Genomic DNA, 13,068 nt, shown 5'->3' with positions numbered 1-13,068 from the left:
CCACCCCTTGCCCTGCTCCTATGTCCACTGACCCAGAAAGGCTAGCCCAGACAAGGAAAACACCCAAGTGAAAATGAAAGTTTGCACTGACTCACGTAAATAGGCAGTAGGAAATGTACGCACGTGTATGTGCCTGAACACGTCGTTTCATAAGTGTGCGGCCCTTATAATATACGTCACACACGCGTATGTATACGACCCGCCCCAACAAATCCATTTTTGACGTGCACATGGTTCTGCGTGCAAGCCTATATATATGGAGAAACGCCGTCTGTGTAAATACTGTCCCTCCATGTTTTTGCGCGCAGTGCCCTTTCAAAATCTAGCCGAATACTCTTTGATATCATTTCCTGCCAAATCCCCACTGATTCTCTTATTTTCATCCCTCAGTAGGGCATCATTCAGTCGCCAATACTTTACCCCAGGAGGTTTAATATACAACCCCCTAAGTCTGACTAATATAGGGGCATGATCCATCCATACTAGAGGCTATATCTCAGCATGTGACAATTGTCCCATAAAACAAGGTACTCCAATATATATATAATCTATCCTGAGTATCAAGGGGTGTGGTATAAAATGGTAAGTGAAGACTTTGTAAGTAGGAATCATAACCTGCCACCCATCCACCAGTAAGAATGTATGCATTAAGGCAGGGGTGCTCAAACCGGTCCTATGCCCCCCCACCTAGCCAGTTGGGTTTCAGGATATCCCAAATGAATATGCATGAGAAATATAGGACCGGTTTGAGTACCCCTGCATTAGGGATTACAACCATCTGCCTATCCTTCTTCTGTGGAATGCCTGTGCCAGCCTGAAGGATCCAGTTTTGGCTTAAAGTGCAGTACTGAAATTTTTCCCCCAATATTAATTTATCCTTAACAAAAGGTATTAATTCTTGCAACACCTTGACAAAGAACTCCCCTTGTTGTACATATAGGGGCGGATTTTCAGAGCCTTGCCTCGCGTAAATCCGCCCAAAAACCGGGTGGATTTACGCGAGCAGGGCCCTGCTCGCCGGGAAGCCTATTTTACATAGGCCTCCCGGCGCGCGCAGAGCCCCGGGACTCGCGTAAGTCCCGGGATTCTCCGAGGGGGGTGTGTCGGGGGCGGGCCTGGTCGCCGCGGCGTTTCGGGGGCGGTCGGGCAGCGTTTTGGAGGCGGGTACGGGGGCGTGGCTACGGGCCGGGCGTCCGGGGCATGGCCGCGCCCTCCGTACCCGCCCCCAGGTCGCGGCCCGGCGCGCAGGAGGCCCGCTGGCGCGCGGGGATTTACGCCTCCCTCCGGGAGGCGTAAATCCCCCGACAAAGGTAAGGGGGGGGTTTAGACAGGGCCGGGCGGGTGGGTTAGGTAGGGGAAGGGAGGGGAAGGTGAGGGGAGGGCAAAGGAAAGTTCCCTCTGAGGCCGCTCCGATTTCGGAGCGGCCTCGGAGGGAACGGGGGTAGGCTGCGCGGCTCGGCGCGCGCCGACTATACAAAATCCATAGCCTTGCGCGCGCCGATCCAGGTTTTTAGCAGATACGCGCGGCTCCGCGCGTATCTACTAAAATCCAGCGTACTTTTGTTTGCGCCTGGAGCGCAAACAAAAGTAGGCTATTCGCGCGCCTTTTAAAATCCGCCCCTAAGAACATATACATTATCCACCATTAACATAATACCCTCTACTTCAACATTTATAAATATAAATCTTTCCTCTTTAACTCTATGAACCTGTTGGACCTTAGCATTTGAACTTTTATGGAACAGAAGTCCCACCCCACAGGTTTTAGTTTTAAGCTGTTAGATGCAAAAAAGCTTGCCAAATAATCTTTATGGAAAAGCAACCTCTCAACATATCGCTTCTGGTGAGTTTCCTGTGTCAAAAAAATATCAGCCCACATTCTTTTCACGTCTTTGAAAAAGAGCTGCCTTTTCGTGGGAATATTCAAACCTCAAACATTCAAAGACAGAATATGTTTAAATGCCATTAATCTTACAGAAATAACAATTAATCAATGAACATTTCCTGACCCATAACTTCCTCCTCCCCTTCTCCCTCCTCTCCCCCCTTCCACCCGCCTCCTACCAACACCCATAGATCAAGTGAAATCCTCCCCACCTAATCCCTGAAAAAAATATCTCATTCTCTCTGCCCACTGCCTCTTGCAGAGATAAGCCCTAGGAAAGAATGATGTCCCATGGACGTTAACTGCCAGGCATTTAAACAGCCAGACCATGTAGCCTTGCGTAAAGGAAAAGTGAAAAAAAAAATACAAAACAAAAAAAACCAGCATCCTAATAATGTCCTCTGCAACCCCTCAGCCTAATCAAACTTAGCTTTTGAGAGCAGTCCAATCAATCACAAGCAGGTTTTCTAGTGCTCTCTGCTTTCAGGATTATGATTCTCACAGACCCTTCAGGTTGCTGGGATGCTTTTGTTTGCTGATTGTAACATCTTCCATCTATGAGGGTCATGCTGAGACCCCTGAAGTTTGCACTTGGCTTGATCCCCCTTAGACCCCCAGCTGCTGTTCAGTTACTAGTTCTGCTTGCACCAAAGCTTTTTAACCCTCTCCCACAGTATGGGTCTTTAAATTAGAACTGTTGACCCTGAAAATGAGACCAAAGGGAAACAGCCACGGATACTTCACATTTGCTGCTTTTAACTGCGCGATGATCTCTTTCATCTCCCTCCTCCTTCTCACTGTGATTGGAGAGAGATCGTCGTACAGTTTTAATTTATGACATTCCCAGGCAAAATACCTGCACTTCTTGCCTTCATCACAAGCTGTTCTTTCAAGGGGAAGTCCTGCAAGCATATCACCACATCCCTTGGCAATTTTTCTCTCTGAGCATCCAGCGCCCTGTGAGCTCGTTCTGTCTCAATGGGAGGAGCTGCTTACGGGGCCTGATTACCCTTCTCCAGCAACGCTTTGCAGATGCTAGCCCGTTGCCGCTTGACAGTCTGCATCTTTTTCAGACTCAGGGAGGCCTCTGATGCATATATTATTCTTTCTCGATCTGTTTTCCAGGTCCTCCACTTTGTTGCACATTATCTCTCCCTTGTCTTTTTCTAACTCTTGTATAGCTCTTTAAAGGCCAACCATTTGCTCCACATGTTCCACTATGCGCTGTTCAGTTTTATCAAGTCTCCCCCAGCCTCCCCCCGAGTCATGGCCATAATCTCCCTTCAGGTCTGAGATCATCTCCCAAATCTCCCCCTTAACAACTGCCAGGTCTGACTTTAACTCTTTAAACCATGATTGAAGTTCAGAACAGAGAACTGCCACTTGCTTATCACACTGTCCTGAATCTTTGTCTATTTCATATTCTGATTCAGAGGAGGCCTGCCTGCGTGGTGCTGTAGCCTTCCCACCACAGTTCTGGCTCACATCTCTTGCCCTGGAATACCTTTTTATTTCCTCTGACTTTCTCGGGGTCAACATCTCTTCCCACCCTGTGCTACTGGCTCCCCAGACACTGTTCTTTCACTGCACAAATTGCTTTTAAGGCTGTTTTTGTTGAAATAAGAACAGAGCTTCTCCTTTATACAGTCATCCTGGATGATGATGCCACTTCCTCCTTCAGTAAATATATTTTAAAAATGATATATTTATAGAATATTACAATTTAACCGAGAAATTATACATTCCCTATCAATTTTACCTTCATAGACAAACTCTCATGGCAAGAAAGAAATTATTCAAAAACTAAAATAAAAAGAAAGAAATAATAACCAGTCAGGCATTCAAATACACATGGTATAAGAAAACAAATAAAAAAAGAAACAGAAGAAAAGGAACTGTGATAAATATTTCACAGTGTACTTTTCATAATTTTGGGAATATACATTCCATAAAAGTTTATGTTGGCCAATTTGAATTTTCCAGTGTATACTGTACATCTTTTCTGCAAAATGGTATGGACCAAAAAGAATTAAGTCTGGCTGCCATATGAATATTTTCATATACAGGATTTCAGTTGAAGAGAGGTTTATTGAACACTTATCTGTAAATAAATCATATATTAGAATGCATGTTGCTGATTCCATCAGGTTAGAAAACAATTGTTTCCTATTCTACACTGACTGCTATCCTAACAGCTCAATTAAGTTAATTTTGGTTAGCTTATTCAGTCTCTGCTATATACAAGTAAAAGTATTGAGCCAGACCACAGAAATGAATAATCCCACAGTAGTTCACAATGAAATCAGACCAAATATTTTAGTGAGGGCAGCTTTAAAAATGCCTCTTTTTACAGATGTTTTGTTCTTGGAATTGAAACTCAAGCAAAACCATTATTGAACTGTATATGTTCACTTTCATTTCTTCTGACAGTTCAATCTTTTGCTTGTAGGTAGAAAGTGTTAAGCTTTGTTAGACTGAAAGAAAAGCATGGAGGAAAGAGGGATAGAACAGTAATGGCTAGCACAGAAAAATATTAGAAAAAAAATACATTTAAAGCAGTCAATTTAGACATCAAAGAGGCCCAAAATAAAATTCATTTTAGACTGGCATTGTATATCCTGATTTAAGCTTGGCTGAATCATTTCCATTGATATTTTTAAGATGGCGCCGGCCGTCCATTGCTCTTACCATGTGACAGAGGCCGGCCAATGGCACCAATGGCCCCTGTCACATGGTAAGGGCAAAGGGCCACTGGTACCATTTTGATTACTGGCAGCCGATGGCCTGAGAGCGGGAGATCGCTCCCGGGACCCCCACTGGACCACCAGGGATTTTTGACACGTTTTTAGGGGGGTAGGAGGGTGGGGGTTGTAGTTAATTGAATTTGAAGGGTTGGGGTGGGTTTGTTTGTTTTGTTTTGAGGCAGCCGAAAAAAATCGGCCCGAACCACGGGAAAACAAAATTTCCCGTGGCGGGCCGATAACAAAGGCCGAACCAAAAGTATCGGCTGAATCACATCTCTATTTAACAGCTTTCATTCTCCCCAGGTATCCTTGACCCTGAAAACCCCGAAGATCTCACTATTTTTCTTTATTGTTTAACTTATTCATCATCCATACCAGAAATAAAGTTAGGCGGCAGGGGTCCTAGGCGCGCTCTGGATCAGGTAAGTATTTGCACACATATCTCAGGCTCAATAAGTAAGCATGTCTACCTCAGCTGCTAGGAAGTTTGGCTTCCTGATCATGGCTCCACGTACCTGAGACATGGTGCAAGTAGAACAATGAATGGGGCAATAGATATTTTTTGAGGGCTGCGTAATTTGCGCCTCTCCCCGTGTACATAACGCGCAAAAGTGGGTCCGAACTGCATGCCTAGCAGTTAAGCATGTAGGCCATTAAAATTGATGTGGAATATGTGCACGTTGGCTGATTTGTACATGTTGCCAATTAACATTGATGAGTGACATGGGCGCGCCAGCTGATTTGTGCACATTACAATTAACATTGATGCCGCACATGTGCATGCTGTTTGATTTGGGCACCTGTAAAGAAGATTCATTATACCTACAGGAGTTAAATAGAATGAGACTTAGGAATGGCGATTCTCCATCCACTCATCATCACACATCTTGGCTTAAGTGTTAATGATATCCAGTTTGAAATGGCTGAGGATGTTTAAGCAATCAAGAGGAGCATTTTGAAGCTTGAGCTTTATCAATGTGGAGAACATTAGAGATGTGAATCGTGTCCTCGATCGTCTTAACGATCGATTTCGGCTGGGAGGGGGAGGGAATCGTATTGTTGCCATTTGGGTGTGTAAACTATCGTGAAAAATCGTTAAAATCGTGAGCCGGCACACTAACCCCCCTAAAACCCACCCCGACCCTTTAAATTAAATCCCCCACCCTCCCGAACCCCCCCCCCCAAATGCTTTAAATTACCTGGGGATCCAGCGGTGGTCCAGAACGGCGGCGGTCCGGAACGGTCCCCTCAATAGAATCGTGTTGTCTTCAGCCAGCGCCATTTTTCAAAATGGCCGCTGCAAAATGGCGGCGGCCATAGACAAAACGATTCGACGGAGGAGGTCGTTCCGGACCCCCGCTGGACTTTTGGCAAGTCTTGTGGGGGTCAGGAGGCCCCCCCAAGCTGGCCAAAAGTTTCCTGGGAGTCCAGCGGGGTTCCGGGAGCGATTTCTTGCCGCGAATCGTTTTCGTACGGAAAATGGCGCCGGCAGGAGATCGACTGCAGGAGGTCGTTCAGCGGGGGTTCCGGACCGCCGCTGAACGACCTCCTGCACTCGATCTCCTGCCGGCGCCATTTTCCGTACGAAACGATTTGCGGCAAGAAATCGCTCCCGGAACCCCGCTGGACTCCCAGGAAACTTTTGGCCAGCTTGGGGGGGCCTCCTGACCCCCACAAGACTTGCCAAAAGTCCAGCGGGGGTCCGGAACGACCTCCTCCGTCGAATCGTTTTTGTCTATGGCCGCCGCCATTTTGCGGCGGCCATTTTGAAAAATGGCGCCGGCTGAAGACAACACGATTCTATTGAGGGGGCCGTTCCGGACCGCCGCCGTTCTGGACCACCGCCGGATCCCCAGGTAATTTAAAGCATTGGGGGGGGGGGGGGGGTTCGGGGGGGGGGGGGATTTAATTTAAAGGGTCGGGGGTGGGTTTTAGGGGGTTTTAGTGTGCCGGTTTTCCTGCCCTCCCCTTCCCCCGATTTACGATTTTTTAACGATAAATCGGGGGAATTGGTATTGTATCGTGGCCCTAACGATTTTTTGACGATTTAAAATATATCTGACGATATTTTAAATCGTCAAAAAACGATTCACATCCCTAGAGAACATTAACACCTGACTGCCTTGCTATGTGGGGAAGTGGATTGATTATCACCTGGCCATGACTGGGTTGATCTCTCAGACCTTGCATTTCAGATCCTGCAATCTTCACTAGGGTTATTCTGTGCCCAATACCTGGACTGGAGTTTTGCAAGCAGCTGCTATAGGAACAGGACTAAAACTTTCTAGTAAATATGGTTTGCAAATTAAAGCCTAGGGGGTCATATCTATTATCTTTATCAGTTCAGGGAAATTTATGTTGAAAGTTTGTATCTCCTATTTTGCTTTATGTGTCTTTTCTCTCTAAAAGGATCCATGCCAGATGTTAGATTTCATACATGCCTTTTCTGCTTCCCTCCATTCTTATTTGAGGTCAATACTCTATTAAAGAGAACTAGCTGGGGAAATTTCCTCATCACCTGAATCTCCTACCACTATATTAGCTTTGTTAAATAGCTTCTAGAAAGACTGTATTCTACAGCTTTGCATGTTGAAGCCTTTTGAGAGGTTGAGGGGACCTGCATTACATAACAGATGCAACAGACCCTATTTTCAAGGCTGGGCACTACCTGAAGCTCTATAAAAGGTATGGCATTAGATAAATTATTTGGCTTTCCTGTGCTAAAGAATAAGAGCATATGGACGGGTGTACTAGTATAAAGTTATGGATGTGAAAGAATGGTAAATTGATAGGTAGCTATGACTACTCTGTTTGTATAATATAATATGTACGTGCTGTGACTGTTACGCTCCGTGGCAGCAGACAGCTGCGACTGCTGCTGTTCACCTCTCTTTTTGCTGCACTGACTCCGTTGGGCGAACTCACGGCCTCTGCCAGCCACCACCGTTCTTCCAGCCTCCGTTCCCGGGCCTACCTGAGCAGCATGGATGCTGCCGACCGCCATCTTACTCTTGGTGATCCCTAGGCACGTACGCGCATACCGACCAGCCACATCATGGCGGGAACCTCGGGGGCGTCCCCTTCTGATGACGTCACTCTACTCCGGTATCTAAGCTCACCAGCCCAGACAGCCGGTGACTTGGCAACGAGTTCACTTGCTGTATTTACCTACACTCACTTTCAGCTTTGTTCTGGTTCCTTGTGGTGTGAGACCTTTAGGTACCCGCTCCTCGGAGGCCTTCCTCGTATCTTGGCTAATCGCTCCTCAGAGGGCCTTTCACCTAGACTCCTGCCTGCCTTGCTTCCCGAGGCTTTCCTTGGAACTTCTACTCATCTTCAGCTGCTGTGAGTACCACACTGAGGACCCCCCGCTTGTGTCATCTACATGGGACCTCTCTCCGGTGTACCCCGCTCTGCGGACCATTGCCGTGACTACTAGAGGAACCCTTGCTGGTGAACCCTGCTCTGCGGACCACTACTGTGATCTCCCACCGAGGAACCCTCTTGAGTATCATCTCTATGGACCCAGTGTACTACAGTGACTGTTACTTCCTCCGGCACCCTCGCTCCTCAGGTAGTGCTGCAACTATTGCCTGACTCCAGCTTCTGAGCTGAGACTGATGGCAGTGTCTGTGCTGCCACTCCGTGGCCCGCCTCCTGGGGTCAGCCTCTCTTTCTCCATCTACACATCTGCTGTATATCATCCCACAGCTGAGACTCTGCCTCCCGATGGTGATGCTCAGTGGGCTCCTCCCCCTGGGCAGTACCACCTCTCATCTTGGCCAAAGGGCCCACACACTTACAAATCCTAACAGTGACATTTGAAGAGTCTGTGATTTAAAGACATATTTTTGCTCAAGCCTGCTCCTATATATTTCTTCACAATCTGTATATACTGGTTGAGGTACAGGAGTACTGCAGACCAGGCATTATGTCAACAGTGGAAAAATCTATAGGGCTGATAAGTACAATGGTTTCTGTCCCTCAAAACCCCTCCTTCTCTTTGCTGTGCAGATGAAAAACCACCATCCCTAGCACACTCCATAATTATTAGGGATGTGCACTCGTTCAAGACTAATCCCAAACTAAATTTTCCCGAAATTTTGGAAAAAATTAGTTTTCGGGTTAGTGTGTGCTAACATTAAAATTGTGCTCTAACCCGAAATTCAGGTCCCCCCGAATTTCAAAGGCCCCAACCATGGGAAATACAATATTTTCCGCGGCGGGCCAAAAACGAAGCCTGAACCAAATAGTTATAGCAGCGTGCGCAGGGGGCGCATGCAAGGCTGCGCTGCGCACAAGGGACACGTGCAGCTTGCAGCCGAAACATGTGCGTATTTTGCACGGCTTGTGCACATATGTGCGGGCATTGCAAAATGTGTGCCCCTCGCGACGCGACACGCCATTCGCATGTTTATGGCCGTGTGCGCGCATGTTTTAAAATCTACTTTTATGGGAGTAATTTTCAGTCTCAATTTTTGTACCTGAACACTTTGTACTGATTTTCAAAGAAAAGGTACTTTCACATTGAAACCTGCAATGGGTTTAATGTACCCATGCATATTTGCAGGTACTTTATGTTGAAAATCCAGTCTTTGTGCAATATTTTCTTCCCTCAATCTAAATATGCTACCAGGAACAACTCTTAATTTCTAAATATATCTAAAAATATACATGTTGTGGAATAATGCATAATCAGTTAGCTAAATTGAGGGAGAACTATTTTCAGACAGCCCATTTATTTATATAAATCACTATTTACTTGCATAAATGGCTTTAAATATTTTCCTCTGTGCTGTCATGGACACAAGGAGAAGTGCTCCAAGATATCTATTTTGCAAAGCCAAATTAAAATCAGCAGGGAGCATGCATTAAACTGTAAATTTTCATGTGATTCATAAAATGAATACGATACAGGTTGTGGCTATGTTAAAATGGCTGCATTAATTAGCCTGGAAATGAGGCCCCAATTAGCATGAGCTGCAGGGCATTATAGAAGGGCCTCTTGCGCTCCCTGAGCACCTATGACTCCCCTCCCTTCCCAGCATCCCAACTGGAAGTTCCTGACTCTCCCTCCACTCCTCACCCAACCTGCACTCAGGACCAGGAAAACAGGATGAGGAACAGGATGAGTAGAGTGGCCCATCTGCCTCCTACAGCTTCTCCTTTTTTCAAGTGAATGGCTGATTTGCCACCTGTCAAATTTTCATATGGCACCAGGATTTGCATCCTTATTGTATTCAATCAGTATAACTGTGAATTTCTTGATATATTTTGAATGGTCAGTCAGTGGCGTACTGAGGGTCTCCGGTGTCCAAGGGCAATGCATTTGAGTGCCTCTCTAGTGCTGCTCCCCCCCCCCCCCCCCCCCCACAATGCTTTTTGTACTAATGCTTAATGTCACAGAAAATCAGTGGCATCTGTAGACAGAAGAATTTGGGAGGGGGTGGGAGCCAAAATGACATTTCCTCATATCACACCCACCTCCATAGCATGGCCCCCTGCTTTAAAATTGACTATAAACAAAGTTTTAATAAGAAAGGGTAAAGAGTCTTCTGCATAATTTTAAAAATCTGGCTAGTTTCATACTTCTGGTAAATCTACTATTACAATTATTTGATAGTCTCATTCAACTAATTCTATACGCAATGAGAGTGAAGTCTGGCTTGTATACAGGAAGGGAAAGTATCAATACAAACCTGCACCTTCAGTTCTGTAACACTGTGCATCCACAGAAATTCCCCCAAAAAACAGAGCTTGAATGTTTCCCTTACAGCTCATCATACAAAAAATGTTTTCAAATTCTGGTGTTACCTCAAGGTAATAGCAACACCAACACCTTCCACTGCCAGACATATTATAAACTAAACAAAACCCTGCAAAAAAGACACTCAAAGTCTATACAGCAAACCCATCACAACATAATAGTAGTAACTAGAGATGTGATTTGGCTAAACCTTTTGGTTCGGCCTTCGTTATCGGCCCGCCGTGGGAAATTTCATTTCCCGCGGTTCGGGCCGATTTTTTTTCGGCTGTCCCGATCCAAAAAAAAAAACCCCTACCCCAATCCTTCAGATGTAATTAGTTATAATCCCCCCAAACCCCCCAAAACTTGCCTAAAGTCCCTGGTGGTCCAGCGGTGGTCCCGGGAGTGATCTCTTGCTCTTGGGCCGTCAGCTGGATCCCGTGGCCCTTTGCCCTTACCATGTGACAGGGGCTATCGGTACCATTGGCCGGCCTCTGTCACATGGTAGGAGCAATGGACAGCTGGCGCCATCTTAAAAAATGGCGTCGGCCATCCAGTGCTCCTACCATGTGACATTGGCCGACCAATGGCACCGATAGCCCCTGTCACATGGTAAGGGCAAAGGACCATGACACCATTTTGATTATTAACAGCTGACGGCCCGAGAGGGGGAGATTGCTCCCGGGACTCCCCACTGGACCACCAGGGAATTTAGGCAAGTTTTGGGGGGGTCAGGAGGGTGGGGGATTGTAATTAAATCTGAAGGGTTGGAGTGGGTTTGGGTTTTTTGATTTTTTTGTGCCCTTTCTCCCACCCCCCCTGAAAACGATAAGAAAACCACACAAAATTTCGTGGGTTTTCCTATCGTTTCGGGGACCCCCCCGAACTGTGATGAAATAGGAAATATTGTCTATATTTCCTATTTCATTGCAAACAAATGCACATCCCTAGTAGTAACACCAAGGACTCAAACAACAAGAACCCTACCTGTGAAAAAGCACAGGTAAATACTACACTGGGTCCCAGAATACCAATACACTACCTACTGGGGAAGCAAAAAAACCCCTCTTGTTATAGATCCCTACACAGACACGCTAGCAGAATCTCTCATCATTGTTACACGCTGAGCAGAAACAGACCCTCACCAAATACAGTATAAAGGATCACAAATTAGAACCAGCAATATGCAGACAAAAACTGAAATGGAAACCCCAAGAAGCCAGACTGTGTGTAACAATGGAAAAACAGAACCACCATTCCTCATAAAACAATAAAATCAAGAAACATAAAGCATCAATTATAATAATAAACCATACTAATAAAAGAATATTTTAAAATTACTGACAAATAGAATAACTTCTATTAATTAAACACATGAACATTTTTTTAAAATTTCCTAAGCATCAATAAAATCTTTCAAAACAGCACCTATATCAAATAACACCCAATAATTAAAACTAGCAAGAATTAAAAAAAAAAAGCCCCTACTGTCCATACCTGGGAACTCTTGATTTCCAGTCACCTTGAGATTGTAGAGGATTAGGAGGTTAAGGGGACGCACAAGTTTTATCCTCTCTCTCACACACATACTCTCATGTCCATTCTCTCTCACACATATATTGTCACATACACACACATACTTGCTCTCATACACACCCACAATCTCTCTCTCTCACAGACACAGACATACTCTCAGATTCTAAGACCCTCTCTCTCCCCCACTCAGGCTCTTACTTCCCTAGATTCTCTCTTACTCACACACAAACCCCCAGGCCGGTTCCCATAAATGTTCACACCACTCCCCCACCACCATCCAGGCATGTACACATTGATTCTCACAACACACACACACAGGCAGACCCCAGGAAGGCACCCATTCATTCTCATATACACCCCCCCCCAGGCAGACTCCCATTCATAAACATGCACACTGAAGGCAGACCCCTCTCTTTCTTTTGCCAGCAATGTCGGAGCCTCTCGTTGCTCTACTGCCACTGTCACTATTGCAGCATGGCTATTGTGGAGGCGCTGATCGCTGCTATTGGCACTGAAGCCTGTTTTGTTGTCTCCTCTGTATAGGCCCTGTGGTATAACAAAATCTGTGGAGCTTCCAGTTCCTCCATGCTGATCTAGTACATCATGAGATCGGTATAGAGAAAGTACTACTCTTGCGAGTTCATAGTACAAGAAAAAAAAAGGAGGTTTTAGATTTGTAACTGGAAGTAGCTCCTATCACAGGGGACAGCGCCTCCTAGAGGTGGAACGCTAGAGACAGGAAAGTAGCTTTATGACTGCTTTTTTGCTGAATCAATGTATACCAGACTGCTGAGTTGTAAGGAAACTGTAATGTCACTTTAACTTTAATTTTATTGAAGCAGCACAGTTAAGCTACTTTTAGTTAAAAGAAAAAAACAACATTCCCAAAGATAACATACGCCGATCACTAAAAATTAAATAATTACTATTTTTTTTTACCTTTGCTGTCTGATCTTAGTTTTCTAATCAGTTGGTCACAGGTTTTTTTTTATTTCACCTTCCCTTTCTTGGTCTTGTGCCAATTCCTTTTACAGGGTCTCTTTTTTTTCTGTTTTTTTTTCTCTCCAATTGTCTTCTTCCCTTCATCCCTCAAACACACACTCAGGTCCTCATTCTCACACACTATCTCTCACATTCACCCACTCGGTCTCTTATTT

At 45.4% G+C, this 13,068-nt stretch overlaps 1 long non-coding RNA gene across 1 annotated transcript in view; it reads right to left on the bottom strand.

The window, feature by feature from the left end:
* LOC115089394 overlaps positions 1–2,847 on the bottom strand; it is a 68,277-nt gene extending 65,430 nt beyond the window's left edge. The window contains exon 1 of the long non-coding RNA XR_003856084.1: positions 2,742–2,847. This is a non-coding gene — a long non-coding RNA (uncharacterized LOC115089394). The remainder of the gene's footprint in view (positions 1–2,741) is intronic.
* Between the last annotated feature and the right edge of the window lie 10,221 nt (positions 2,848–13,068).

The sequence above is a fragment of the Rhinatrema bivittatum genome, chromosome 4, assembly GCF_901001135.1.
Source record: "Rhinatrema bivittatum chromosome 4, aRhiBiv1.1, whole genome shotgun sequence".
Lineage (NCBI taxonomy): Eukaryota > Metazoa > Chordata > Amphibia > Gymnophiona > Rhinatrematidae > Rhinatrema > Rhinatrema bivittatum.
Note: the sequence above shows the minus strand (reverse complement) of the source record. Positions and strands in the feature narration are given on the sequence as shown.